This window comes from Eumetopias jubatus, unplaced genomic scaffold, assembly GCF_037043125.1.
Source record: "Eumetopias jubatus isolate StellerSeaLion01/CBP00866 unplaced genomic scaffold, mEumJub1_p1.0 scaffold_16, whole genome shotgun sequence".
In the NCBI taxonomy this organism is placed as follows: Eukaryota; Metazoa; Chordata; class Mammalia; order Carnivora; family Otariidae; genus Eumetopias; species Eumetopias jubatus.
In genome coordinates, this window is record NW_028274822.1 from 63,024,242 (window position 1) to 63,051,867 (window position 27,626).

The 27,626-nt window shown below is 40.9% G+C and overlaps 1 pseudogene; it reads left to right on the top strand.

The window, feature by feature from the left end:
* Nucleotides 1–4,286: 4,286 nt before the first annotated feature.
* LOC114198087 (uncharacterized) lies at nucleotides 4,287–20,802 on the top strand (annotated as a pseudogene).
* The last annotated feature ends 6,824 nt before the right edge of the window (nucleotides 20,803–27,626 follow it).

Genomic DNA, 27,626 nt, shown 5'->3' on the forward strand with positions numbered 1-27,626 from the left:
TTCCCAGTGTATGAGAGAGAGATGGCACCCCAGGAGAAGTTCAGAGGCAAGCAACGAACAGACCCAGTCTGTTGTGCTGGTTTTGAGGATGGAGCCACAGACTGTGGGTGGCTGCTACAAGTGGGGAATGGCCCTCAGCTGACGGCCGGCAGAGAAACAGGGACCTCTGGCATACACTCTGAATTTTGCCAACCACCGAATCAGCAGGAAAAAAAGCTTTGAGGAAGGAAGGCAGCAAGCCAACACAAACTTTAGCTTGGTGAAACCCAAATGGAACTTCTGACTCCCAGAACTACAGGAGAAAACATTTGTTTTGATTAAAGTTCTAAGCTTGTGGTGATTTGTTTTCCAAGAAAATCATTTTACTTAGTAAAAGTAAGTCCTTAAAACATTTGTATACAATAATTTCTACAGAAATCATCCTATGGGATTGTTTTGTGACCTTGAAAAAAATTACAGAACTGCTTTGAGATTCAGTTTCTTTTTCCACTAAATGAAAAGACTGGACAAGATAATTTCAGATCTTCAAAATAAGATGGTCATTACCACTTTAGAAAGAGAACATCATAATAATTAAAAGCATAGGGTTTAGTTTCATGAATTCATTCATTTATTCAGCAAATAAAGTTGTTATTGAACAACTACTATGTGGCAGCACTGTGTTAGACCCTGGAGACAAGGTCTTTGTCATCATAGAATTATCTTCCATTTCTTTTTACTGTGATAAAAAGCACAAAACATAAAATTTAACATCTTAACCATTTCGAAGTATACAGTACGATTGTATTAACTATAAGCACTTTACAATAGATCTCTAAAACTTTTTCATTTTGCAAAACTGCATTATGGTTTTGTAATATGTTTTGAATTCAGGAAGTGCGAGGCCTCCAGCTTTGTTTCTCTTTCTCAGGATTATTTTGGCTATTCGGGGTCCTCTTAAATTCCATATAAATATTAGGATGGTTTTCTCTATTTCTGCAAAAATGCCACTGAGATTTTGGTAGGTGTTGTATTGAATCTCTTGGTCACTTCTTGTAGTATGGACATTTTAACAACATTAAGTTTACCAATCCATAAACAAGGGTTTCTTTCCATTTATTTGTGCCTTCTTTAATTTCAGTGTTTGTAATTTTCAGTGTACAAGTCTCTTGCCTGCTTGGTTAAATCTGTTCCTAAGTACTTTACTCTTTTTGGTTTTTTTTTTTTTTTTTAAGATTTTATTTATTTATTTTAGAGAGAATGAGCGAGCGGGAGAAAATCTCAAGCAGACTCCCTGCTGAGCAGGGACCCTGATGCAGGGCATGATCCCACGACCCTGAGATCATGACCTGAGCCCAAATCAAGAGTCAGACACCCAACTAACTGAGCCACCCAAGTGCCCCTCAGTGTTACTCTAAAAGGCATTTTCTTAATTTCCTTTTCAGACTGTTCATTGTCACTGCATAAAAAAAACAACAACTGCTTTTTGTGTGTTGACTTTGTATCCTGGAACTTTCTAACAATTTTTTTCTTTGTGGAATCTTTAGTGTCTTCTACATATAAGATCACGTCATCTGCAAACAGATAACTTTACCTTTTCCTTTCTGAAGCAGATACCCTGCATTTCTTTTTCTTGTCTGATTGCTCTGGCTAGTGGTACTATGTTGACCAGAAGTGGCAAGAGTGGACATCCTTGCTTTGTTCCTGATCTTACAGGAAAACTTTCAGTCTTTCACCATTGAATGCGATGTTCACTGTGGGCTTTTTGTATCTGGCCTTTATTATGTTGAGGTAGTTTCCCTCTATTTCAAGCTTGTTTGTTATGTTTTTATCATAAAAGGGTGTTGAATTTTGTCAAATGCTTTTATTGCATCAATTGAGATTTTATACTTCATTCCGTTAATGTGATGTATTACATTAATTGATTTTTTTTTTTTTTAATGTTGAACCATCCTTTCATTCCAGGGGAAAAAAAATTCCACTTAGTCATGGTGGATAATCCTTTTAATGTGTCGTTGAATCTGATAGATAGCATTTTGTTAAGGATTTTTACATCAATGTTCATAAGGACTATTGGTCTGTAGTTTTCATGTCTTGTAGTGTCTTTGTCTGGCTTCATTATCAGGTTAATGCTGGCTTTTTAAAGTGTATTAGGAAGTATTTCTTCCACTTTCATTTTTTTGAAAAGTTTGAGAAATATTGGTGTTAATTCTCCTTTAAGTGTTTGAGATATTCATCAATGAAACCATAGGGTCCAGGCCTTTTCTTTGTTGGGAGATTTTTATTACTGATTCAATCTACTTACTAGTTATAACTCTATTCAGATTTTCTATTTCTTTGTAATTTTTCCTTGGTGTATTTCCAGAAATTTGTCCATTTCACCTAGGTTATCCCATTTGTTGGTGTATAGTTGTTCATAACATTCTCCTATAATCTTTCTTTTTTCTGTCATATCAGTAATAATGTTCCTATTTTCACTTCTAATTTTGAGTCTTCTTTTTTTCATAGTCCATCTAGCTAAAGGCTTGTCAGTTTCAAAGAACTAACTTTCAGTTTCATTAATTTTCTTTATTGTTTTTCTATCTCTGCTCTAATTTTTATTATTCTCTTCCTTCTGCTCACTTTGGGTTTAGATTGTTCTTTTCTTTCTAGTTCTGTAATTTGTAAAGTTAGGTTGTTGATTTGAGATTTTCCTGTTTTTAAATATTTTATTTATTTATTTGAGAGAGAGAGAGAGCATGTGCATGCCTGAGCAGGAGGAAAGACAGAGGGGAAGGGAGAGGGAGAGGGAAAGAATCTCAAACAGACTCCAAGGGGCTCAATCCCATGACCCCGAGATCATGACCTGGGCCAAAACCAAAAGTGGGATGCTCAACCGACTGAGCCACCCAGGTGCCCTGAGATCTTTCCTGTTTTTATTTATCTTTTTCAAAGATTTATTTATTTGACAGAGAGAGAGAAAGAGAGCATGCACATGAGCAGGGGGGAGGGGCAGAGAGAGAAGGAGAGGGAGAGAATCTCAAGCAGACTCCCTGCCAAATGCAGAGCTGCATGCCAGGCTTGATCCCATGACCCTGAGATCATGACCTGAGCTGAAATCAATTGTCAGAGGCCTAAATGACTGTGCCACCCAGGCGCCCTTGTTTTAAATATAAGTGCTTATAGCTATAGATTTCCCACTTAGCACTGCTTTTGATGAGTTCGAAAAGTCTTGGTATGCTGTGCTTTCATTTTTATTTATCTCTAAGTACTTTGCAGTTTCTTTTGTGATTTATTCTTTGATCCACTGGTTGTTTGTGTATTGTTTAATTTCCACAAGTTTCTGATCCTTCAAGTTTTATGTCTGTTACTGATTTTTTTAAAGATTTCTTTATTTATTTGAGAGAGAGAGAGAGAGCATGTGCGTGAGTAGGGGGAGGGACAGAGGGAGAGAGAATCTCAAGCAGTCTCCCCACTGAGCACAAAGCCCAATGCAGGGCTTGATCTCATGACCCATGAGATCATGACCTGAGTTGAGATCAAGAGTCAGATGCTTAGCTGACTGAGCCATCCAGGTGCCTGTTATGTCTGTTACTGACTTTTAACCTTATCCCATTGTGGATAGAAAAGATTGTCAGATAATATCTATATATTTTAACCTACTGAAACTTAATTTGTGGTCTAATATATGATCTATCCTGGAATATCTCATGTGCACTTGAGAAGAATTACATGCTATTTTTGTTGGGCAGAGTTTTCTGTATGTGTCTGTTTGATCTGGTTGGTTTATTATATTAAGTCCTCTATTTCCTTCCCCATCTTCTGTCTGGTTGTTCTATTCATTATTGAGAATAGGATATCGAAGTTTCCAACCATTGTTTTAGAACTGTGTATTTCTGCCTTCAATTCTAATCTATTTTTGATTCACATATTTTGATGGCCTGATATTGGATGCATAAATGTTTAAATTGTTATAGCTTCTTGCTCTATCAAATATTTTATTAATGTATAATGTCTTTTTTTGTCTCTTATAAATTTTTTGATTTAACATCTATTTTGCCGATATTAGTACATCCTCCCCTGCTCTCTTTTGGTTACTATTTACATGGAATCTTTTGTCATCCTTTCACTATTAATCTATTTGTATCTTTGAGTCTAAAGTGAGTCTGTTGTAGCCGGCTCATCTGTCCTGCGGTCTTGTTCCTGCACTGTGCACTCCTATTGTCTGCATGGAAGCAGCTCCCTGAGCTGCCTCGTGGTAGGCAAGAGGACTTTGGTGAGCCTGAGAAGGCACAGGCCTGCCCTGGGCCTGCAGGTTTGTGTGTCTGTCTCCAGCACTCTGCAAGGCTGGAAAAGGAGGAAGAGCCTGTCCAGAATCCTTGCAGGACAGGGAAAGAAGGGGAAATATCAACATGGAAAAACTCTACAATAAAAATGAAGGAATGGTGGAAATTGAAGGAAAGCCAAAAGATAAAGCAGAGCCTGATGATGAAGGAAAATCAGATGAGAGGAAAAGCTGGAAGTGGAAGGGAAACCAGGCAATGAGGGAAAGCTCCAGAATGAGGGACAGCCAGATGATGAAAGACAACCAGAAGGTGAGAGAAAGCAAGAAAAGCAGGGCACGTCTGAAAATGAGAGAAAAACCACATAGTGAGGGCAAGCCAGAATCTCTGGCAAAAGCCATGGCTGAGCCATGGGCTGCCAAAAAGCACCTAGCTGAAGATTATGTGCCCAGAAAAGCAAAAAGAAAAATGGGAGGTTGGATCATTCCCCCAAGGACCATCAGGAGGACTTACAGGAAAGGCATTTGGTTAGTGAGGAGTTGATGAGAGAATGTGGAGCTATGTCAAGGGCTCAGAAAGAGCTAAGAAAAAAACCAGAAGATGCATTTCATTGGATGCAAAGAGATGTACAAGATGTCAGGAGAGTGAGGGGCAGAGGTAGGGGCCAAAGGGGCCCATATCTTTAATGCCTTTGGCCTTCAATTCTAATTTCTCTGATGAGAATATTGCTGACCATGCTTTCCCTGGCAGGCATTTGCCAGGCTAAGTGCTTTGATGTTAAGCTAATACTTTGCTGTTGGTGTCAGTCTTGTTGCCAGCAGCCTTTTGATCCAACTACAGTGTTCTCTGTCTTTCTGTAGGGGACTTCCCCCAGGTGCCTGGAAAAGATTGTCATGCTCCATTACAAAATAACAGTAAAGAAAAAAACATTTTCAGAACCACACACACACAAAATAAAGTGAGTCTATTGTAGACAGAATATAGCTGGATCATGTGTTTTTTATACATTCTGCCAACTTCTGTCTTTTGACTGGAGAGTTTAATCTCTTTACATTTCAAGTAATTACTTATCAGGAGGGACTTACCTCTGTCATTTTTCTATTTGATATAACAATTTGCTATTTGCCTTATAGCTTTTTTTGTCCCTTATGTCCTGCATTACTATTCTCTCATGTTTGATTTTTTTTTTTTTTTGTAGTGAAGTGTTTAAATTCTTTTCTCATTTCCTTTTGTATATATTCTGTAGCTATTTTTCTCTATGGTTACCATGGGGATTACATTTAACATCCTAAAGTTATAACATTCTCATTTGAATTTATACCAGCTTAACTTCAGTAATTACATATAAAAACGCTGCTCCTCTACAGCTCTGTCTTCACCTCTTTTGCTAGTTGATGTCACCAAATAACAACTTTACACATTGTGTTCCTGCAAACATAAGCTAATAATTCTTGAAATGCATTAGTGTCTTAAATTATCTAGAAACAAAATTTGGAATTACAAACCAAAGTTACAATAATACTAGCTTTTAAGAAAATGTATTTGTTTTTAAAAATCCTGTACAAAGCAAAAAGTAGAATTACAAACCATTGTTATAATAATACTAGTTTGTATAATTACCCACGTATTTACCTTTATTGAGATCTCTATTTCTTCAAATGGCTTCAGGTTACAGTTTCATTATACCTTGCAGGACTCACTTGAGCATTTCTTCTAGGACAGGACTGGTGGTCACATACACCCTCAACTTCCATTTATCTGGGAATGTCTTATTTTCTCCCTCACTTTGAAGGACAGTTTTGCCAGACATAGGATTCTTAATTGACAGTTTTTTTTCTTTTAGCTCCTTGAAGATATCAACCCACTGCTTTCTGCCCTCCAAAGTTTCTGATGAGAAATCTGCTGAAAATCTTACTGAGGCTCCCTTGAATGTGATAATTCTCTCCTTTCTTGCTGCTTTCCAGGTTTTCTTCTCTTTTGAAAGTTTTATTATTATGTATCTCAGGTCAATCTATTTGAGTTCATCTTACTCAAAGTTCACAGAGCTTCTTGGATGTTTATATTCATGTCTTACATCACATGTGGGAAGCTTTCAGCCATTATTTCTTCAAATATTCTCTCTGCCCCTTTCTCACTCTCTTCCACCTGGGACTCCCACAATATGTATATTGGTCCACTTGATGGTTTCCTAGGAGTCCCTCAGGTTCTGTTCAGGCTTCTTTGAACTTTTTTTCTTTCAGTGCCTCAGACTCAGTAATTTCCATTATCCTATATTCAAGTTCACTGATCCTTTCTTCTGCTTGCTCAAATCTGTCTATGACTCCTTCTAGAGAATATTTAATTTCAGTTATTGTATTTTACAGCTCCAGAATTTCTTTTCTATCTCTTTCATATTTTCATTTTGTTCACACATGATTTTCTTGACTTTATTGACATCTTCCTTTAGTTCATTGAGCATCTTTAAGATAGCTTTGTCTAGTATACCTTCCACCAGGTCTGGTATACCTGCCACTGTTTGTTTTTTTAAGTAGGCTCCATGCCCAGCATAGAGACCAAGGGGGGCGGGGCTTCAACTCACCACCCTAAAATCAAGATCTGAGCTGAGATCAAGAGGTGGAAGCTTCATCAATTGAGCCACCCAGGCACCCTGCCACTGTTTGATTAATTTTTTGTTGTTGATCTATTTTTTTTCCTCTGAATGGGCCATAGTTCCTACTTCTTCGTGTGCCTTATGAATTTTTTGTTCAACACTGGACACTTGAATCCAACAATGTGGTAACTCTGGAAATCAGATTCTCCTCTTTCCCCAGGATTTGCTGGGCTTTGTTGCTGTTTTGGTTTTGTGGTTCTTGTAGGTTTTCTTTGTGGCCAGGGTCATCATGAGCTGTAAATCTCAGGTCTTTTCTGAGCTTTTTAGGCAGGCATGGTCACTTTCTAAAATTCTCCCTATATACAGCTGGTTTTTTAAAATCTTTATTTAAAGTCAATTTAGTTAACATATACTTTATTATTAGTTGAGGGGTGGAATTTAGTGATTCATCAGTTGCACATAACATCCAGTGCTTATTACATCAAGTGCCCTGCTTAATGCCCATCACCCAATAATCTCTTCCCTCCACCCACTTTCCCTCCAGCAACCCTCATTATGTCCTTGAATTCAGCATCTCTTATGGTTTGCTTCCCTCTCTATTTTCATCATATTTTATTTTTCCTTCCCTACCCCTATGTTCATCTCTTTTGTTTCTTACATTCCACATATGAGTGAAATCATAAGGTATTTGTCTTTCTCTGACTGAATTATTTTGCTTAACATGATACCCTCTAGTTCCATCCATGTCATTGCAAATGGCAAGATTTCATTCTTTGTGTTGGCTGATTAATATTCCATCATACACACACACACACACACACACACACACACACACACACACACACACCCCACATCTTCTTTATCCATTCATCTGTTGATGGATCTGGGCTCTTTCCATAGTTTAGCTATTGTGGACATTGCTGCTCTAAACATTGGGGTGCATGTGCCTCTTTGAATCACTATGTTTCTATCTCTTGGATAAATACCTAGTAGTGCTGGGTCAGAGGGTAACTCTATTTTTAACTTTTTGAGGAACTTCCATATTCTTTTCCAGAGTGGCTGCACCAGTTTACATTCACACCAACAGTGTAAGAGAGTTCCCCTTTTTCTACATCCTCGCTAACATCTGTTATTTCCTAAGTTGTTAATTTTAGTCATTCAGACCCATGTAAGGTGGTATCTCATTGTGGTTTTGATTTGTAATTCCTGGATGACAAGTGATGTGTAGCATTTTTTGATGTGTCTGTTGGCCACTTGTATGTCCTCCTTGGAGAAATGTCTGTTCATATCTTCTGACCATTTCTTGACTGGATTTTTTGTTTTTTGGGTATTGAGCTTGATAAGTTCTTTATAAATTTTGGATACTAGCCTTTTATCTGATAAGACATTTGTAAATATCTTCTCCCATTCCGTAGGTTGCCTTTTAGTTTTGTCAACTGTTTCCTTTGCTGTGCAAGAGCTTTTTATCTTGATGAAGTCCCAATAGTTCATATTTGCTTTTGTTTCTCTTGCCTTTAGAGACATGTCTAGCAAGAAGTTGCTGTGGCTAAGGTCAAAGAGGTTGCTGCCTGTGTTCTCCTCAAGGATTTGGATGGATTCTTGTCAAACATATAGGTCTTTCATCCATTTTTGAGTTTCTTTTTGTGTACAGTGTAAGAAAGTGGTCCAGTTTCATTCTTCTGCATGTGGCTGTCCAATTATCCCAACACCATTTGTAGAAGAGACTGTCTTTTTTCCATTTGATAATCTTTGCTGCTTGGCCAAAGATTAGTTGACCCACAGAGTTGAGGGCCCATTTCTGGATTCTCTATTCTGTTCCATTGATCTGTGTGTCTGTTGTGCCAGTACCATGCTGTCTTGATGATTACAACTTTCTAATACAGCTTAAAGTCCAGAGTTGTGATGCCTCCAGTTTTGGTTTTCCTTTTCAAAATTCCTTTGGCTATCTGGGTTTTTTTCTGGTTCCATACATATTTTGGGATTGTTTGTTCCAGCTCTGTGAAAAATGCTGATGGTATTTTGATAGGAATTGCATTGAATGTGTGGATTGCTTTGGGTAACATAGACATTTTAACAATATTTATTCTTCCAATCCATAAGCATGCAATGTTTTTCCATCTCTTTGTGTCTTCCCCAATTTCATTCATAAGTGTTCTATAGTTTTCAGAGTACAGATCCTTTACCTCTTAGGTGAGGTTTACTCCTACTTTTCTTATGGTTTTGATGCAATTATAAATGGGTTCGATTCCTGGATTTCTTTTTTTCTGTTTCATTGTTAGTATATAGAAATGCAACTGACTTCTGTGCATTGATTTTGTATCCTGCGACTTTGCTGAATTCCTGTATCAGTTCTAGAAATTTTTTGGTGGAGTCCTTTGGGTTTTCTACGTAGAGCACCATGTTGTCCAGGAAGTGTGAACATTTGACTACTTCTTCTTCTCCAATTTGTCTGCCTTTACTTCTTTTTGTTATCTGATTGCTGAGGCTAAGACTTCTAGTACTCTGTTGAACAGCAGTGGGGATAGTGGACATCTCTGCCGTGTTCCTGGCCTTAGGAGAAAAGCTCTCAGTTTTTCCCCATTGAGAATGATATTCGTTGTGGGCTTTTCATATATAGCTTTTATGATATTGAGGTATGTTCCCTCTATCCCTACACTGTAAAGAGTTTTTATCAAGAAAGGATGCTGTACTTTGTCAAATGCTTTACCTGCATCTATTGAGAGGATGATATGGTTCTTGTCCTTTCTTTTCTGAATGTGGCATATCACATTGATTGATTTGTGGATGTTGAACCGCCCTTGCAGCCCAGGAATAAATGCCACTTGCTCGTGGTGAATAATCCTTTCAGTGTACTGTTGGGTCCTATTGGCTAGTATCTTGGTGAGAAATTTTGCATCCATGTTCATCAGGGATATTGGTCTGTAATGCTCCTTTTTAATGGGACATTTGTCTGGATTTAGGATCAAGGTAATGCTGCCTCATAGAATGGGTTTGGAAGTTTTCCTTCCATTCCTATTTTTTGAAACAGCTTCAGAAGAATAGGTATTAATTCTTCTTTACATGCTTGGTAAAATTCCGCTGGGAGTCCGTCTGGCCCTGGACTCTTGTTTGTTGGGAGATTTCTAATTGTTTCAATTTCCTTGCTGGTTATGGGTCTGTTCAGGTTTTCTATTTCTTCCTGTTTTAGTTTTGGTAGTTTATATGTTTCTGGGAATGCATCCATTTCTTCCAGATTGCCTCATTTGTTGGCATATAATTGCTCATAATATTCCTAGAAATGTTTGCAAAAATAAGTAAATAAGTAAATAAGTAAATAAGTAAATAAATAAATAAATAATTGTTTGTATTTCTTTGGTGTCGGTGGTGATCTCTTCTCTTTCATTTGTGATTTTATTTATTTGAGTCCTTGCTCTTTTCTTTTTGATAAGTCTGGCTAGAGGTTTATCAATCTTATTAATTCTTTCAAAGAACCAGCTCCTAGCTTGGTTGATCAGTTCTCCTGGTTTTTTGATTTCTATATCATTGATTTCTGCTCTGATCTTTATGATTTCTCTTCTCCTGCTGGATTTAGGCCTTATTTGCTGTTCTTTCTCCAGCTCTTTTAGGTGTACAGTTAGGTTGTTTAGTTGAGACTTCTCTTGTTTCTTGAGGAAGGCCTGTATTTGCTGTATACTTCCCTCTTAGGACTGCCTTTGTTGCATCCCAAAGGTTCTGAACTGTCGTGTTTTCATTTTCAGTTGCTTCCATGTATTTTTAAAATTCTTCCTTAATTTCCTGGTTGACCCATTCATTCTTTCACCACCATGTGTTTGTGTTCCTTCCAAATTTTTTCTTGTGGTTGGCTTGAAGTTTTAAAGCACCGTGGTCTGAAAATATGCATGGTATAATCTCCATCTTTTTGTACCGGTTGAGACCTGATTTGTGACCCAGTATGTGATCTCTTCTGGAGAAGTGACATGTGCACTGGAGAAGAATGTGTATTCTGCTGCTTTAGGATGAAATGCTCTGAATATGTCTGTGAAGTCCACCTGGTCCGGTGTGTCATTCAAAGCCCTTGTTCCCTTGTTGATCTTCCGCTTAGATGATCTGTCCATTGCTGTGAGTGAGGTGTTCAAGTCCCCGACTGTTATTGTATTATTATCAATGAGTTTCTTTAATGTTGTTATTAATTGGTTTCTATATTTGGCCACTTCCAAGTTAGGGGCATAAATAGTTACAGTTGTCAAATCTTCTTGTTGGATAGACCATTTTATTATGATATAGTGTCCTTCTCCATCTCGTAATACAGTCTTTGTTTTTAAATCTAGTTTGTCTGATAGAAGGATGGCTACTCTGACTTTCTTTTGATGTCCTTTGGCATGTTAAGTGGTTCTCCACCCCTTCACTTTCAATCTGAAGGCGTCTTCGGGTGTACAATGAGTCTCTTATAAGCAGCATACCGATGGGTCTTGTTTTCGTTTTTGTTTTTATCCATTCTGATACCCTGTGTCTTTTGATTGGAGCACTTAGTCCATTAACATTCAGAGTAACTATTGAAAGATAGGAATTTAGTGCCATTGTATTACCTGTAAAGTTGTTGTTCCTATAGATTGTCTCTGTTCCTTTCTGATCTTTGTTACTTTTGGGCTCTCTCTCCACTCAAAGGATCCTCTGTAATATTTCTTGCAGGGCTGGTTTAGTGTTCACAAATTCATTTAGTTTTTGTTTGTCCTGGAAACTCTTTATCTCTCCTTCTATTCTGAATGGCAGCCTTGCTGGATAAAAGCATTCTTGGCTGCATATTTTTGCCATTTATCACCTTGAATATATCATGCCAGTCCTTTCTGGCCTGCCAGGTCCCTGTAAACAGTTCTGCTGCCAGCCTTGTGTATCTACCCTTGTAGTTTAAGGACCTCTTGTCCCAAGCTGCTTTCAGAATTTTCTCTTTATCTGTGAAATTTACAAGCTTCACTATTACATGCTGATGTGTTGACCTGTTTTTATTGATTTTTGAGGAGTGTTCTCTGTGCTCCTGGACTTGAATGCCTGTTTTCTTCCCCAGATTAAGGACATTCTCAGCTATAATTTGTTCAAAGAAACCTTCTGTACCTCTCTCCTTCTCTTCATCTTCTGGGACCACTATAATCCAGATACTATTTTGTTTTATGAAATCACTAAGTTCTCTAAGTCTCCCTTTGTGATCCAATAGTAGTCTTTCTTCCTTTCAGCTTCCTTATTTTCCTTCATTTTATCTCCTGTATCTCTCACTCTCTCTGCTGCCTCATTTATTCTCATTTTTATAGCTCCCATTTAGGACTGTGTTGTAGTAATAGCATTTTCAAATTCAGCTTGACCAGATTTTAGTTCTTTTATTTCTACAGCAAGGGATTCTCTGGTGTCTTCAATGCTTTTTTCAAGCCCCCAGACAGTATCTTTATAATCAATGTTTTAAATTCTAGTTCAGACATCTTATATCCATATTGATTAAATCCCTGGCAATAATTACTACCTCCTGTTCTTTCTTTAGGGTGAATTTCTCCATTTTGTTAATTTGTCCAGAAAAGAATAGAAGAAAGAAAAAGACAACAAGAAGAACAACAGAAAATGAAACAAACCAAACAAAACACAAAACAAAACAAAATAAGAAAAAAACAAACAAGAAACAGACCAAGACAGAACACTAGATCCTGGGTGTGTTTTGGTGTGCTTATTACAAGAAACTGATCCCAAAATAGGAACAAAAGAAAAACTGATATATACATGCAAAAATAAAGTAAAATACAATGAAAGGAAACCAAAAATTATATATATATAAAACATATATATATAAATAAAAATTAAAAGAGAATAAAAAAGAATTGAAAAAATAAGAAAAGAGCTGAAAAAATACTGAAAGACTAAGGAAAAAAACAAAATCAACAAAGGCTCCACACTGTTTTCCCCAAGAGCTGAGGTTTTGCAGCCCTCTTTGGTCAATAAACTTGGTGGGAGCCAGTTGTTCAGGCTGGTCTTCTCGGGGAGGGGCCTGTTGTGCCAATCTCCAGGTCCACTTGCCTTAGTGGAAGTGTGCCTCCCATCACAGGGAGAGAGGGCTCAGTGTAAGCAGCTCTGGATTCTACTATGTGGTGCTATTTTGCTCCCTGAAGGTTTTCAGCACTGATGGTGGGATGAACATGGTGGCGCCCTGCTTTCTAGCGCTGGAACTGAAAGTTTGCACCCCCCCCCCGCCCACTTACTCTTCAGTGAGCCCTCAGAAAAGCAGTCACTTTTGTCTCCCTGGTTTTTGTCCGAACTCTGTGTTTACCCAGTATGTGATGAAGCTTTTTTTTTTTGTTTTAAGATTTTATTTATTTATTTGGCAGACGGAGAGAGAGAGAGATCACCAGTAGGCAGACAGGCAGGTAGAGGGAGGGAGAGAACCAGGTTCCCTGCTGAGCAGGGAGCCTGATGTGGGGCTTGATCCCAGGACCCTGGGATCATGGCCTGAGCCGAAGGCAGATGCTTAACTGACTGAGCTACCCAGGTGCCCCTGACGAAGCGTTTTTATCTCAGGCATGCGACTGAGTTTCAAAACTCCAAATCTTATGGAGTTCTGCAGTGTGGACCCTTGCTGTTCCTCTTAGGGGATGGAGGGGGGTCAGTCTCACCACACTTCTGCCTTTTGCTGGGTCCCTGCCAGGAAAGCGGTTGCATGACCATGCACTGGTTTGCAGTTTATGGCAACACAGAGCAGAAAGCCAGCACTTAGACTCACTGTTTTCAGCTGTTTTCCCCACTCTTGTGCCTGAGAACTCTGCCCACTCAGGTATCCCCATTACTCTTGTGACCCCGGGGATCCTGAGACCATGCTGTCCCACCTGGGATTCCACCCCACTTCACCACCTGAACACCTTTAAGCCAGGAACATCCCCCACTGTAACAGACTTCTGAAAGTTCTGATTTTGCTCCCCACTGTTTATAATACTTTGTGGTAGCCTCCTTAAGCTAGCTCCCTACCCTCTGTTGTATTGTCTGATATATCACCCTGGATTCAAGTCTCTGTATTTCTTACCTTCCAAAAAAGCGTCATTTTCTATTTGTAGAATTGCAGCATTTCTTTTCTCAGATCTCTGATTGATTTTGCAAGTGTTCAGAATGATTTGATAACTATCTGGCTGTATTCAAGGGACCAGACAAACTCAGGTCCCCTGCTCCTCCGCCATCTTAACTCCACCTCTACAGTTGTTTTTGAGTGTCCTAGTCTTTATGTCTGGCTCCCAAAAGGGGAAAAATAGAAAGATGAAGTGTGGGGGTTGGGGGGTGGGCATTGGCTCTTTAAATCCCCAAGAAGTCACCTCAGCCAGAGGAAGGAGAGGCTTGCTATAATCAGGGAGGTATAACAATGGGTACTCACTTCCGTGTCTGCTCTTCTGTGATCAGAAGCAACTATTAGCAGTCAGAGCACATATCTGAGGTTTGGAAGACAGAGTCCTTTCTGCCCACCTTGACTCCGGCAAGCTGCATGCAAGCTGCTCCAGGAACATATGCCCAGCTGCCTGTCACATGGCTGACGGGTGGAGGATGTATAGCTGCTACTGTGTTAAGAGCTAAAATTGACTGAAATTAACTGAAACTTTAAAAAAATATATTTATTTATTTTAGAGAGAGAGAATGTGTACACATGAGCAGGGGGAGAGGCAGAGGGAGAGGAAGAGAATCCTCAAGCTGTCTCCCTGCTGAAAGCTGAGCCTAATGCAGGGCTTGATCGCAAGACCCTGAGATGCTGACCTGAGCCAGAACCAAGAGTTGGCCCCTTAACCGACTGCACCACCCAGGTGCCCAAACTGCAACTTTTTATCCAAGCCTTCCCCTGGAAGTTGCAAGCCTTCAATAGGCTCCTGAGTTCCAAAATAGTTATAGCAGAAGATTCTGCCAGTGTAGTTACTGTCTAGGTGGGGAAACAGATTCCTGGTGCTTCCTATTCTGCCATCTTCCCAGAATCTGTGTTTGGTTCTTTTTTCATTTCAGTGTCCTTGTTGGTATTCTCATTTTGTTCATGCATTTTTTCCTGATTTTCCTTAGTTATCTATTTGTGTTCTCTTATAGTACATTGAGCTTCTTTAAGATGACTGTATTGAATTCTTGTGAGGCAATTCATATATTATTTCTTTAGGATTGATTTCTGGAGATTAAATTTTTTTCTTTGATAGGGCCATGTTTCCTTGTTTCTTCATGTGCCTTTAAAAAATTTTTTTTGTGATGAGGCCACCATTACCTTGATCCCAAAACCAGACAAAGACCCCATCAAAAAGGAGAATTACAGAACAATATCCTTAATGAACATGGATGCAAAAATTCTCACCAAAATACTAGCCAATAGGATCCAACAGTACATTAAAAGGATTATTCACCACGACCAAGTGGGATTTATCCCTGGGCTGCAAGGTTGGTTCAACATCCGCAAATCAATCAACATGATACAATACGTTAACAAAAGAAAGAACAAGAATCATATGATCCTCTCAATAGATGCAGAAAGAGCATTTGACAAAGTACAGCATCCCTTCTTGATCAAAACTCTTCAGAGTATAGGGATAGGGGGTACATACCTCAATATCATAAAAGCCATCTATGAAAAATCTACAGCGAATATCATTCTCAATGGGGAAAAGCTGAGAGCTTTTCCCCTAAGGTCAGGAACATGGCAGGGATGTCCACTCTCACCACTGCTTTTCAACATAGTATTAGAAGTCCTAGCCACAGCAATCAGACAACAAAAAGAAATCAAAGGCATCCAAATCGGCAAAGAGGAAGTCAAACTCTCACTCTTTGCAGATGATATGACACTGTATGTGGAAAACCCAAAAGACTCCACCCCAAAACTGCTAGAACTTATACAGCAATTCAGTCAAGTAGCAGGATATAAAATCAATACACAGACATCAGTGGCATTCCTATACACCAACAACAAGACAGAAGAGAGACAAATCAAGGAGTCGATCCCATTTACAACTGCACCCAAAACCATAAGATACCTAGGAATAAATTTAACCAAAGAAGCAAAGGATCTGTACTCAGAAAACTATAAAATACTCATGAAAGAAATTGAAGAAGACACAAAGAAATGGAAAAACGTTCCATACTCATGGATTGGAAGAACAAACATTGTGACGATGTCAATGTTACCTAGAGCAATCTACACATTCAATGCAATCCCCATCAAAATACCATCCACCTTTTTCAAAGAAATGGAACAAATAATCCTAAAATTTGTATGGAACCAGAAGAGACCCCGAATAGCCAGAGGAATCTTGAAAAAGAAAAGCAAAGCTGGCGGCATCACAATTCCGGACTTCCAGCTCTATTACAAAGCTGTCATCATCAAGACAGTATGGTACTGGCACAAAAACAGACACATAGATCAATGGAATAGAATCGAGAGCCCAGAAATGGACCCTCAACTCTATGGTCAACTTATCTTTGACAAAGCAGGAAAGAATGTCCAATGGAAAAAAGACAGTCTCTTCAACCAATGGTGTTGGGAAAATTGGACAGCCACATGCAGAAGAATGAAACTGGACCATTTCCTTACACCACACACAAAAATAGACTCCAAATGGTTGAAAGACCTAACCGTGAGACAGGAGTCCATCAAAATCCTAAAGGAGAACACAGGTAGCAACCTCTTCGACCTCAGCCGCAGCAACTTCTTCCTAGAAACATCGCCCAAGGCAAGGGAAGCAAGGGCAAAAATGAACTATTGGGATTTCATCAAGATAAAAAGCTTTTGCACAGCAAAAGAAACAGTCCACAGAACCAAAAGACAACCGACAGAATGGGAGAAAATATTTGCAAATGACATATCAGATAAAGGGCTAGTATCTAAAATCTATAAAGAACTTATCAAACTCAACACCCAAAGAACAAATAATCCAATGAAGAAATGGGCAGAAGACATGAACAGACATTTTTCCAGAGAAGACATCCAAATGGCCAACAGACACATGAAAAAGTGCTCAACATCGCTCGGCATCAGGGAAATCCAAATCAAAACCTCAATGAGATACCACCTCACACCCGTCAGAATGGCTAAAATTAACAAGTCAGGAAATGACAGATGTTGGCGGGGATGCAGAGAAAGGGGAACCCTCCTACACTGTTGGTGGGAATGCAAGCTGGTGCAACCCCTCTGGAAAACAGTATGGAGGTTCCTCAAACAGTTGAAAATAGAGCTACCCTACGATCCAGCAATTGCACTACTGGGTATTTACCCCAAAGACACAAATGTAGGGATCTGAAGGGGTACGTGCACCCCGATGTTTCTAGCAGCAATGTCCACAATAGCCAAACTGTGGAAAGAGCCGAGATGTCCATCGACAGATGAATGGATAAAGAAGAGGTGGTATATATACACAATGGAATATTATGCAGCCATCAAAAGGAATGAGATCTTGCCATTTGCGACGACGTGGATGGAACTGGAGGGTGTTATGCTGAGTGAAATAAGTCAATCAGAGAAAGACATGTATCATATGACCTCACTGATAGGAGGAATTCTTAATCTCAGGAAACAAACTGAGGGTTGCTGGAGTGGTGGGGGGTGGGAGGGATGGGGTGGCTGGGTGATAGACATTGGGGAGGGTATGTGCTATGGTGAGCGCTGTGAATTGTGCAACACTGTTGAATCACAGATCTGTACTTCTGAAACAAATAGTGCAATATATGTTAAGAAAAAAAAAAAAAGAAGATAGCAGGAGGGGAAGAATGAAGGGGGAGAAATCGGAGGGGGAGACGAACCATGACAGACGATGGACTCTGAAAGACAAACTGAGGGTTCTAGAGGGGAGGGGGTTGGGGGATGGGTTAGCCTGGTGATGGGTATTAAAGAGGGCACATTCTGCGTGGAGCACTGGGTGTTATGCACAAACAATGAATCATGGAACACTACATCAAGAACTAATGATGTAATGTATGGTGATTAACATAACAATTAAAAAATTTAAAAAATTTTTTTGTGTGTGGTCTTCAACTGGCTTCATACCGGAAAAGCCCTCACCAATCAGCACAGCTAGAGATGCTGGGAGCCTCTTAATCCTTTTCTGAGGATGTGTCTTCTCTGGGCTTGTATGGTAATCTCCTAATCAGAGACATTTGCCTTTTCTTATTTATTTATTTATTTATTTATTTATTTACTTATTTATTTATTTAAAGATTTTATTTATTCATTTGAAGAGAGAGAAACAGCGAGAGAGGGAACAGAAGCAGGGGGAACAGGGGAGGGAGAAACAGACTTCCTGCTCAGCAGGGAGCCTGATGCGGGGCTCCATCCCAGGACCCTGGGATCATGACCTGAGCCGAAGGCAGACAACGACTGAGCCACCCAGGTGCCCCTGCTTTTTCTTTTTCAGAAGCTAATAATCTGTCACTTCCTTTGGTGTCTGTCTATGGTACTGCAAGTCCTGGGTGTTTCAACAAGCCTCTGAGCTTTCTTTTGCTTTCCATGGCCTCAGGCATCCAAAGTATGTTGGTTCCATGAGCCTTCTGAGGCAGGTGAAACCAAAACCAGTCCCTCAGGAAGTGTCTTGAAAAGCTGAAATGTTGGACATACATTCTACTCTTCTTTTTTTCCCCTCCTGAGGGAGAAGCTATATGTGGGATGCTTTCTCCCTACTGCACCAAGCTTTCCAGCTTGGGGAAAGGCTATTGGGTTGAAATTAAACAGCTCTTCTTACCTATTTGAATTTGTTTGTTCTTGGCTTTGAGCCTGCCTGGGCTACTATGACTTATTTAGTGATCTCTAGAGTTCTCATAATGCTTTTTTTGGACTATATATTTTTGCTTCGTTGGTGTCTTTGTGGGGAAATGAGATCTGGGGCTTCCTAGCCATCTAGTTGATATAACTCCCTTGTGGTAACTTCTTAGGACAGCAATAGGAATTAATATGGATATCAAAAAGATGCAGTGAGCAAAATTCATGAGGAATAAAGGACATACTATCAAGGAGTCACATCCCTGAAAGGCCTGAGCCTCACCTCCCTCCCTTCACTGTGGATGGAGAAATCAGCTGACTATCCCTCTTGCATAAGGTGTTGGCCAACATGCTGGAAGTCTTGGTTTTTGAATTTTGGTGATGGCCATCTTGCTGGGGAGGCACAATGTCCCATAAGTGGGTGTCACCACTGGGTGACAGGTGCCCTGATGACAGGGGGATCAAGGAAGTATCTTATGGACTGGTGCAGGGCACTGTGAGAGAGCAGAGACTGAGGGTGTGTTGGAATGAAAGGAACATTCCAGGAGAGTTAGGAGTGCTTTCTGTATAAGTGTAGGAAAATTAAAACAAAATTAAATTTACCATTTTAACCATTTTTAAGTATCCAGCTCAGAGGTAGTAAGGAGTGTTTTTGTGCCAGAAGTAATTTTGTTTTGGGAAGGATAATCTGGTGCTTTGTCAATGGCTATTTATTTATTTTTGTTGATTTATTTGAGAGAGAGAGAGAGAGCAAGCAAGAAAAGGAGAGGGAGATGGACAAGCAGACTTCACACTGAGTGCAGAGCCTGATGCAAGGCTCAGTCCCACAACCCTGAGATCATGACCCGAGCAGAAATCAAAAGTCAGACACTCAACTGACTGAGGTACCCAGGCTCCCCAAGACTAAAATACTTTCAGAGAAAAAAAGTAAAAAGACTACTTAGGAAGTAATAAATCAATGAATAATTGAGCATTGTTTGTTATATTGGCTAAGGAAATGATCATTTCATTTGAATAATGTTGCAAAATGGAAAAGAAAGAATTAGTATCCCCATTCCTCAGATAAGGAAACTGAAGGTCTGATGAAGTGACCTGCTCCAATTGCACAGTATGAAAGGGGTGTATCCAAGACTAGAACCCAAGTCTTCACGTTCTGACTCCAGGCCTCTTTGCACCATCCCTTGATGGACAATCCACCTTCCTGAAGCTGAGGCTTCCTTAGTCTCTGTAGAAGACTACCTCAAGGGAAGACACAGGATGCCAGAGCTGGTTAGCAGCAGGTGACAGCAATGACTGGACTCAGGGCCACGTGCTGGGCATTCTGTCCTCAGGATATCCCCACTTTCATTCTAGTGGGCAAGAACATGGTTTGGCAGGTCAAGAAGAGGAGTTTGGGGCGCCTGGCTAGCTCAGTAGGAAGAACATGAGATTCTTGATCTCTGGTCGTGAGTCCGAGCCCCATATTGGGTGTAGAGATCAGTAAAAGCCAAACCAAAACAAACAAAAAACTTAAAAAAAGGAGAGGGGTTTGAATTTTACATTTACGTGAATGCCATTTGTTGAGAGGCAGCATCCCTTCAGTCTCACCCTCAGCAGTGAGGCCATCTGCATGCTGTTGACCCCAGTGGCAAGCTGGGGCCCTGGAATCCAAGTATTAGGGTTGGCATAAGGTTCATGGGGATGACAGAGAGCGTGCTGCTTGCTGGCCAAAAAGCACTCAGACAGAACAAGTTCCAAGAATAGACTTTAGAAGCCTAGGAGTTGTGCGGTTGTTCTGGAGGAGGAAAGGACAGTAATGAAGCCTACCATATAAGCCCTTGGGATCCCTTTGTGCCGGCCGTCAGCCAAGAATGAAGACAGCCTGCCTTGGGGCCAGATTCTCTCCTCTCTGGGCAGCCTCAAAACAGGCCGTGTGACTGGGTCTGTCTGTCCCACCGGAGAGTTGAACTCTAGCTTAAAGGGGGCTGAGTCCATGTGGTCCAGACCTCTCCCCAGGGATGTGTCCCCCCTGCCCATCCTCAGCTCTGCTAGAGGCTCTCCAGCTTCTGGGCCAACATGCTCTACACGTGGGTGGTTATGAGACAGAATGTGGTAAAGGCCGGTGGGAGAGGCGTGTGGTGACCGTGGGCGGGACAGCCCTCCGGGGCAGGGGTGGCCGGGCCAGGCAGCGCTGGGAGCCAGCAGGCGGCCACCACAGGCCTTGGGCCTGTAGCACGGGGACCATGATGGCCTCGGGAGTGTGGCATGGGGGCGGCAGCGCGTGACAAGTTGGGGGGTTGGCTTCACACGGTGGGAACCAGGGAAAGGTGATGGGGAGGATAGTGGCTTGATCGGACACGCCTCTGGGAAAGCAGGCCCTGTGAGAGCCCAGACACAGATGACTTCAGACAGAGGGCCCGGGGGGAAAGGAACAGAGTCAAAGGAACAGAAGATAGGAGTGATCAGAGGTGCCTGGCTGGGAACCCGGGGAAGGGGGGTGGAAAGAGTCACAGGAATCACGCAGAGCGTGGCCCAGGCCTAAGGGACAGAGAACTGGGAAAGGGCCCCGCTTGCTGCGTCACCTTAGACTACAGACCACTTGATGTTGGGGAGCCTGCCCACACCCTCTGGGTGGCTAAGAGCGCGTGGGGTCTGATCCCCAGGGACATGGTGAGGGGAGCACCCCGCATGCCCCCTGCACTGGCCTCTCCATCCGGAAGGACTTTTCTATCAGCTCGGGGTTGGCGCTTCTATTCCCTCGAGAAAGGGCAACGACTTAACTGGGGCTGTAACTGGTCTACAGAAAGAATTTTATCATAATGATGGAATTTGTGCAGCTTCCAGACTCACTTGAGCCATTAGCAGAAAATTATCAGCCCCCAAAGGTACGTGTACGTGTGGGGATATGTCAGGAAAGCCACTGGTTTCCCCATCTTGCTGTTTGACCACTATGCCCGGGCGGCCCCAGCCTGGAGTAGGTGCTGGCGAGGGGAAGAAGGGGTCAAAGTCGGGAGGAGAGCCACTCCAGCATGTGGCTGCTTCTGTCCAAGCAACCCGGGGCTGGTTTTCTGGAAGTGCTAGACTTGTGAGGCATTGTGCTGGACCTAGGCTCCAGGGACACCTGCTAATACCCACAGGAGGATGGGGCAAGGGTAGTGACTGGGGGAGAGCCCGGGCACTCCGAGGGTGAAGCCCTGCAGACAGCGGGGGCCGGTGCTTTAGCCAGCGACAGCACCCACTGTAAAGTGACCTTGATGTTGTTCTTTTTGTTTGTTTGTTTGTTTTTAAGAATGAGCACATGCCAAGGACTTATTTAACTCATTAATGAGGGGACAAGTAAGATGACAGAGCTGGTTTAAAACGTATTTTAGTCATTGAAAGATTGTAGGAATAAAGTTGCTAAATTACATACAAAACTGGTCAACGCCCCAGGGTAATAAAACTGTAACCTCTGGGTTGTAATCTTTTCTACTGGACAGTGACCATTTGTATGTTTGCAAGACAAAACTCACCACGTTGCTATTGGGCAAGGATAATTTGCATTGCTGTCAGTGAACATCTACCCCAGGAGGTTTATAAATTACCCTCCTCAATAGAGTGCATTCAGTGAAAACCAGCGTGCCCGCTGCTGGAGAACAGACTGGCCTCGAGTGGGCCTGTTGGTGGGTGCTTTGGGGTGGCATTGGGAGAACAGGCTCTCAGCTGTGTTCCTGTTTCCAAGTTTGATATAGTTCTTTTCTTAAGTGCTCCCCCTTGTAATCGCAGATAAGCTCCCAATGTTACCCTGAACACAGGAAGGCCGGTCTGGCTCGCTGACACAGGTCCAGCCAAGGTGTTAAGCCAGGTCAGACTCCTTGTCATCTGTCAGGGGAACTGGAGCTCAGAGCGTTAGTAACAAATGAGGCCGGAAAATTAACCTCACGTTGTGGAGATTGCACGAGGATTCAAGGACTGCATTTTCAATAACCGTTACCATTCCAGAGATTTAAAGATTCTCTTACATGTTCTACTCTGAGGCTGGGACACTCAACCCACGAAAGGAATCTCCACTCAGTTTTGCCTGCAGAACCTATAAAAGAGGGTTAATTCCACTCTCCTCGAAGTCCTAAAAACTGCTAAGATTCCCAGCCTGTGAGAAAATGTCCTTCCTTCCTTTTCCCCAGGAGGGTTTTAGAGGTATTATTACCAGATTTGAAGTCCAATCCATGTTCCTCAACGTTGAGGTTGTTACACCTGATCAAATAGAATTTATTATCAAATATAACACTACAAAAAAATGCAAACAAAGTTGCACAATTTGTCCAGTTGTATCCTGATTAAAAATAAGGACAGATTCTTATTGAATGTACACAGATAATGCCATTCAAAGCAAAGAAACTCAATAAAACTATTTGTTTATGAATTCTGAGATACAATTAAGAGTAAGATATTAAAGAGTGAGGGCGCCTGGGTGGCTTAGCCATTAAGCAATTGCCTTTGGCTCAGGTCATGATCCTGGAGTCCCAGGACTGAGCCCACATCGGGCTCCCTGCTCAGTGGGGAGTCTGCTTCTCCCTCTGCTCCTCTCCCTTCTTGGGCTCTCTCTCTCAAACAAATAAATAAAATCTTTTAAAAAAAGATACTAAAGAGTGTTTCATATCAACCCATCAAAGTGGAAAAATGGACAAACTTGTAACATGGCCCAAAGGTATCACCACTCCGTGACATATAAAAATAAGAAAAATAAGTACTTAAAGATTATCTGTTGATTAGTTTAATATTAACGCAAGTCTTAAAGTTAATTCAGGACGTTGGAAATGATACATAAAAATGACATTCTACCGAACATAATTACTATTGGTACAACAAAGTTTGTTAGATTTGTAATTCAATAGAGTTGAACACGATTTTACATTTTTTAAATCTGAAAATTTAGATGGAAGTAATATTAGCTTATTTGATAAATATAAGAAGTATAGGAAGTTCAGATTATTTAATCTATTCAAGATAAGACAAACTCAAATTTATAAGAAATAAATGTATGCTTGCATTATACTTCACATAGGTTAAAACCAAGAAAAAAGCATGTTAGCTGTTTTTAAACCATACTTATTAACTTAGTATGATTTGTTTAATCACTTTGATTAGATTCACTTTTTTTTTACAGAAAATTGGGGAGAAATTTTTTTGGGGGAGGAAGATTTTCTGTTAAAAGGTTGGCACATTAAATAAAGTATTACAAGTTCAGTTTCTATATTTTCTGGGAATTCTGGGAGCATTAAATTGATGTAAGCATTATTAGTGGCTATTAGCCAATCAGAAAATTTATTTATTGTGATAGACTTTATAATCTAATTTATTGATACACTAATATTCTATATAATATAATATAATATTAATACAGAAAATATTTCAAATGCTTGATGTGAGAGGTAAAGAGAAAATGAGGAAAGTCTCACTGGAAACACAGAGAAAGCACTTGCAGCTCTCTTTCTATAACCTCAGCTCCAGAAACGTGACAAATCCCTGATCTAGCCCTTAAAAACCATTCTTCTTCTTAGGGGACCCAACACATCATTTTGATGGAGGCAAGCACACAAACAGACAGAAAAAAAAGGTGACTAAACCAGATTTTTTGTCATCTGTCACTTGTTAGAGTTGATCCCTCCCACCCCAAAGGAGATGGGCCTCCTAAGGGCCAACCATAAAACCTGGTTCTCGGGCATTGCTGCTGCTAGTGGGGAAGAAAGTACTGGATCTGGCCAAACCAGAACCAGAATCAAAGCTGGCCAAGAACCAGAAACAAAAACAGAAACACAGGGTCAAGAGAAAAAGAACCAGCGAGTCAGTGAAGGGAATGTTCTAGTGCCATTTGGGATTTACCCTGGAGATCAAGCATCAGTTTTATAGCCTTGGGGCACTCACAGGAGGGGGAGTTCTGTGGCTCTGTTGGGTGAGTCTGCCAGGCATCTCGAAGGGGCCTCCAAAATTGTCCAACTCATTTGTAGAACGAGAAAAAAACATAACCTTCATTCAAATGTAGAATGAAGACATGTAACACATTTATTGAACTCGCCAGGAAGGGAACAAGGAGGACGGTAAAGTTAATGCCCACGTTACTCTTTTGAAATATCTTTCTGGTGGGCTTAGCTGCACCCCACAGTTTACACAGGAAAAAGTCCTGTTGACTATCTCTATATGATGGCAGGATATTATGGGACTCCTTTGGTTATGGCTGTCTACCTGGGCCTACTGAGGGACGTGACCAAGAGTGAGAAATTAAAGGATCCCACAGGCACCCTGATGTGCATGCACAGAAACATCATGTGAAGAAAATAGCTGACTGCTGATCATAGTTCTCTGAAGCCTGCAGGCTTTTCCAAGGTCCACATTTTGATGTGGACACAAAGCCAGTGGTGACTTTGGGTATCACTCACTTCCTGGGAGACTAAGGCCATCATTCCACAGAAGCTCATACTACCAGCCTCCTCCAGTAGCTCCACGGAGGCCTTCTCTCCTGAAGAAATCCGCTTGCCTTTTAGTCAAAAGTTTGTTGTGTTGAATCAATGCCAAAAAAAAAAATTTTTTTTTTTTTTTTTGCATAGCAAAATGTTACTAAAACTTTCACGCCAATAAAAAGTTATGGTTGCCTACATTAACATGCTTTGTAAGCACTATCATTCCTACCAATGACCAGTTTCTTTCAACATAGTTTATTCCAGAATAAATAATATCACAATATGCTACTAGGCCATGTTGATATTATTTTAAAAATGCATCTGATCTGGCAAAGAGACCCATCAATTACAAACCCCCGCCTTAGCTGGAGTCTCCCAGGAGATTTAGGTAGCCACAGAATTTAGGACTCCTCTTCTTTGGCTTTTTCTTTTTCCAGGGTTTCGGGGCTGCTCAAATTCTGTTCTCTTGTTCTTCAAGCCACCAAGCCTGCCGACTTTCTATGCGAATCCCTGCGACCCCAGCTTAGCAGGGACGGGGGTCCTTAGTTTACAGGCTAAAAGCTGCAGAAAACAAGAATTTGCGGATTCCTTCCTCCAAATACAGACTCCATTCAAGGTCGGTCTGCTCTGGGGGCCCTCTAGTGCCTCCTCGAAGCTGCTTATATTTTGTCCTGAGTTTATGGCTGTTGTCTGAGGGAGAGTTGGTCTGTGAGGGGCCCTTACCACCCCTGTGAGCACCTTCTGCAGACGGCCCTCGGAAAGCTGAATTCTTCATTCTAAGTAGTACCCTTTCACCTGTGTGAGGAGGAATGTCTCAACTAAAGCTTCTGAGGATGAACTTATTTATTCTATTTTTTCTATATATTTTTCTCATGTGCTGGTGTCTTAATTCAGTACCGTGACTCTCCCCCTTTTTCTTCTTGCTTGGTTCTCTTCTCTCCCCTGTCCCCTCTCCATGGATCTCAGGTTAGACAGCACTCTGCATCTTACAGATACTTCGGCTCAAAAAATCTTTATTTGGTTTTTAAAATTTCTCTGAAAAACCAGGGTGAACACTACACTGTGACCATTTCACCGATGACACAGAGTCTGTAACCAGCTCAGGCCACAGGGTGACAATATTAGGACTGGGACACTGGCCCTGATGGAGCTCCTGGGTCGCTGGAGATGGTATCTGGTGCTAAGAGCCAATGTTAAAAGACAGTTTCTGGGTCTACAGCAGAAGTGTAAACTACATTTTATTAAAATGCAGGGACTTTCAGAGAATTAGTAAATTGTCTGGACTTTAAAAAAGGTGTTTCCAAGCAGTTGTAAATCATTGCACTAAGGCGTGATCAAATCTCTGCCTGGTATTGGTGATGTGTTACTTGAAGGCACTATTGTCAATGAGTAAAAGGGGAGAATTTCCTGAACCTGTAATTGTGTTTGACATTTGAGCAGCATAAATGTATTTACAGGTGGGATTGCTGAATTGAAGGTGTTACTGGAGCTGAGGGATGTTTGGGGCAGGACTTTGAAAACAAACCACCAACACAGGGAGTCATTTCAGGATCACATGAGCAGTATGAGGAGGAAGTTAGCTGGCTACCACACACCGGGTTGTTTGCGGACGAAGGGCCCCTTAGCTCTGGGAATTGCCTTGGAAACACGGACAGGGACCTTTGCCTTTCTACACTGCACATTTGGTGTCACAAGCTTCACCCCACACAAATGTATTACTTACCAAAACATATACATTTGACTTTCTAGTCCATATTCAAACTGGCTTTTAAAATTCATTTACGTATCTTAGAACTTCAATTGACAAAGTTTTCACATATATGTTTAATACATATGTGGTTAGTACATATATTTACTTATGATTTATTGTGTTATTTTCTGAATAGCAGAAATCTATATGTTCACATTTTACTAGAGCTTCAGTAATCTTATCTTCATGGATGTTTAAGCAATTTATAATGCATGCATATCTTTCACCATTTGTGTTGATTTGCGAACTCAGTATGTAATTCATCATTAGAGACCGGATCATTGTGTTTTTGTTTTTTCATGTTCCTGTGGCGTCCTAACTCACTTGTCAAGAATAGGATATTGGAGGGACGCCTGGGTGGCTCAGTCGTTAGGCGTCTGCCTTCGGCTCAGGTCACGATCCCAGGTCCTCGGATCGAACCCCACATCGGGCTCCCTGCTCGGCGGGAAGCCTGCTTCTCCCTCTCCCACTCCCCCTGCTTGTGTTCCCTCTCTCGCTCTGTCTCTCTCTGTCAAATAAATAAATAAAATCTTTAAAAAAAAATAGGATATTAGAGGGGTGCCTGGGTGGCTCAGTTGCTTAAGAGAGAGCCCAGCAGAGAGTCTGCTTCTCCTTCTCCCTCTGCCCCTCCCCTTTGCTCATGCTTTCTCACTCTCTCTCTAAAATAAATGAATAAAATCTTTTAAAAAAAGAATATGATATTGTAAATTTTATTGTGATTTTTAAGTTTCTTTAATGGATTTAATGGAAAGTACAAGAGAATTGAGTCTACATGAATTATTTTCTGTATTCTTTGTTTAGGGTTTATTTATTAATTATTATCTTCCTGATAATTATAAAGTGATACTAACTTTATCATCATCTTATAATTATTTAGCGTTCATTATTAATTAGCATTTGTTAGTGCTTTCGGCATATGAGA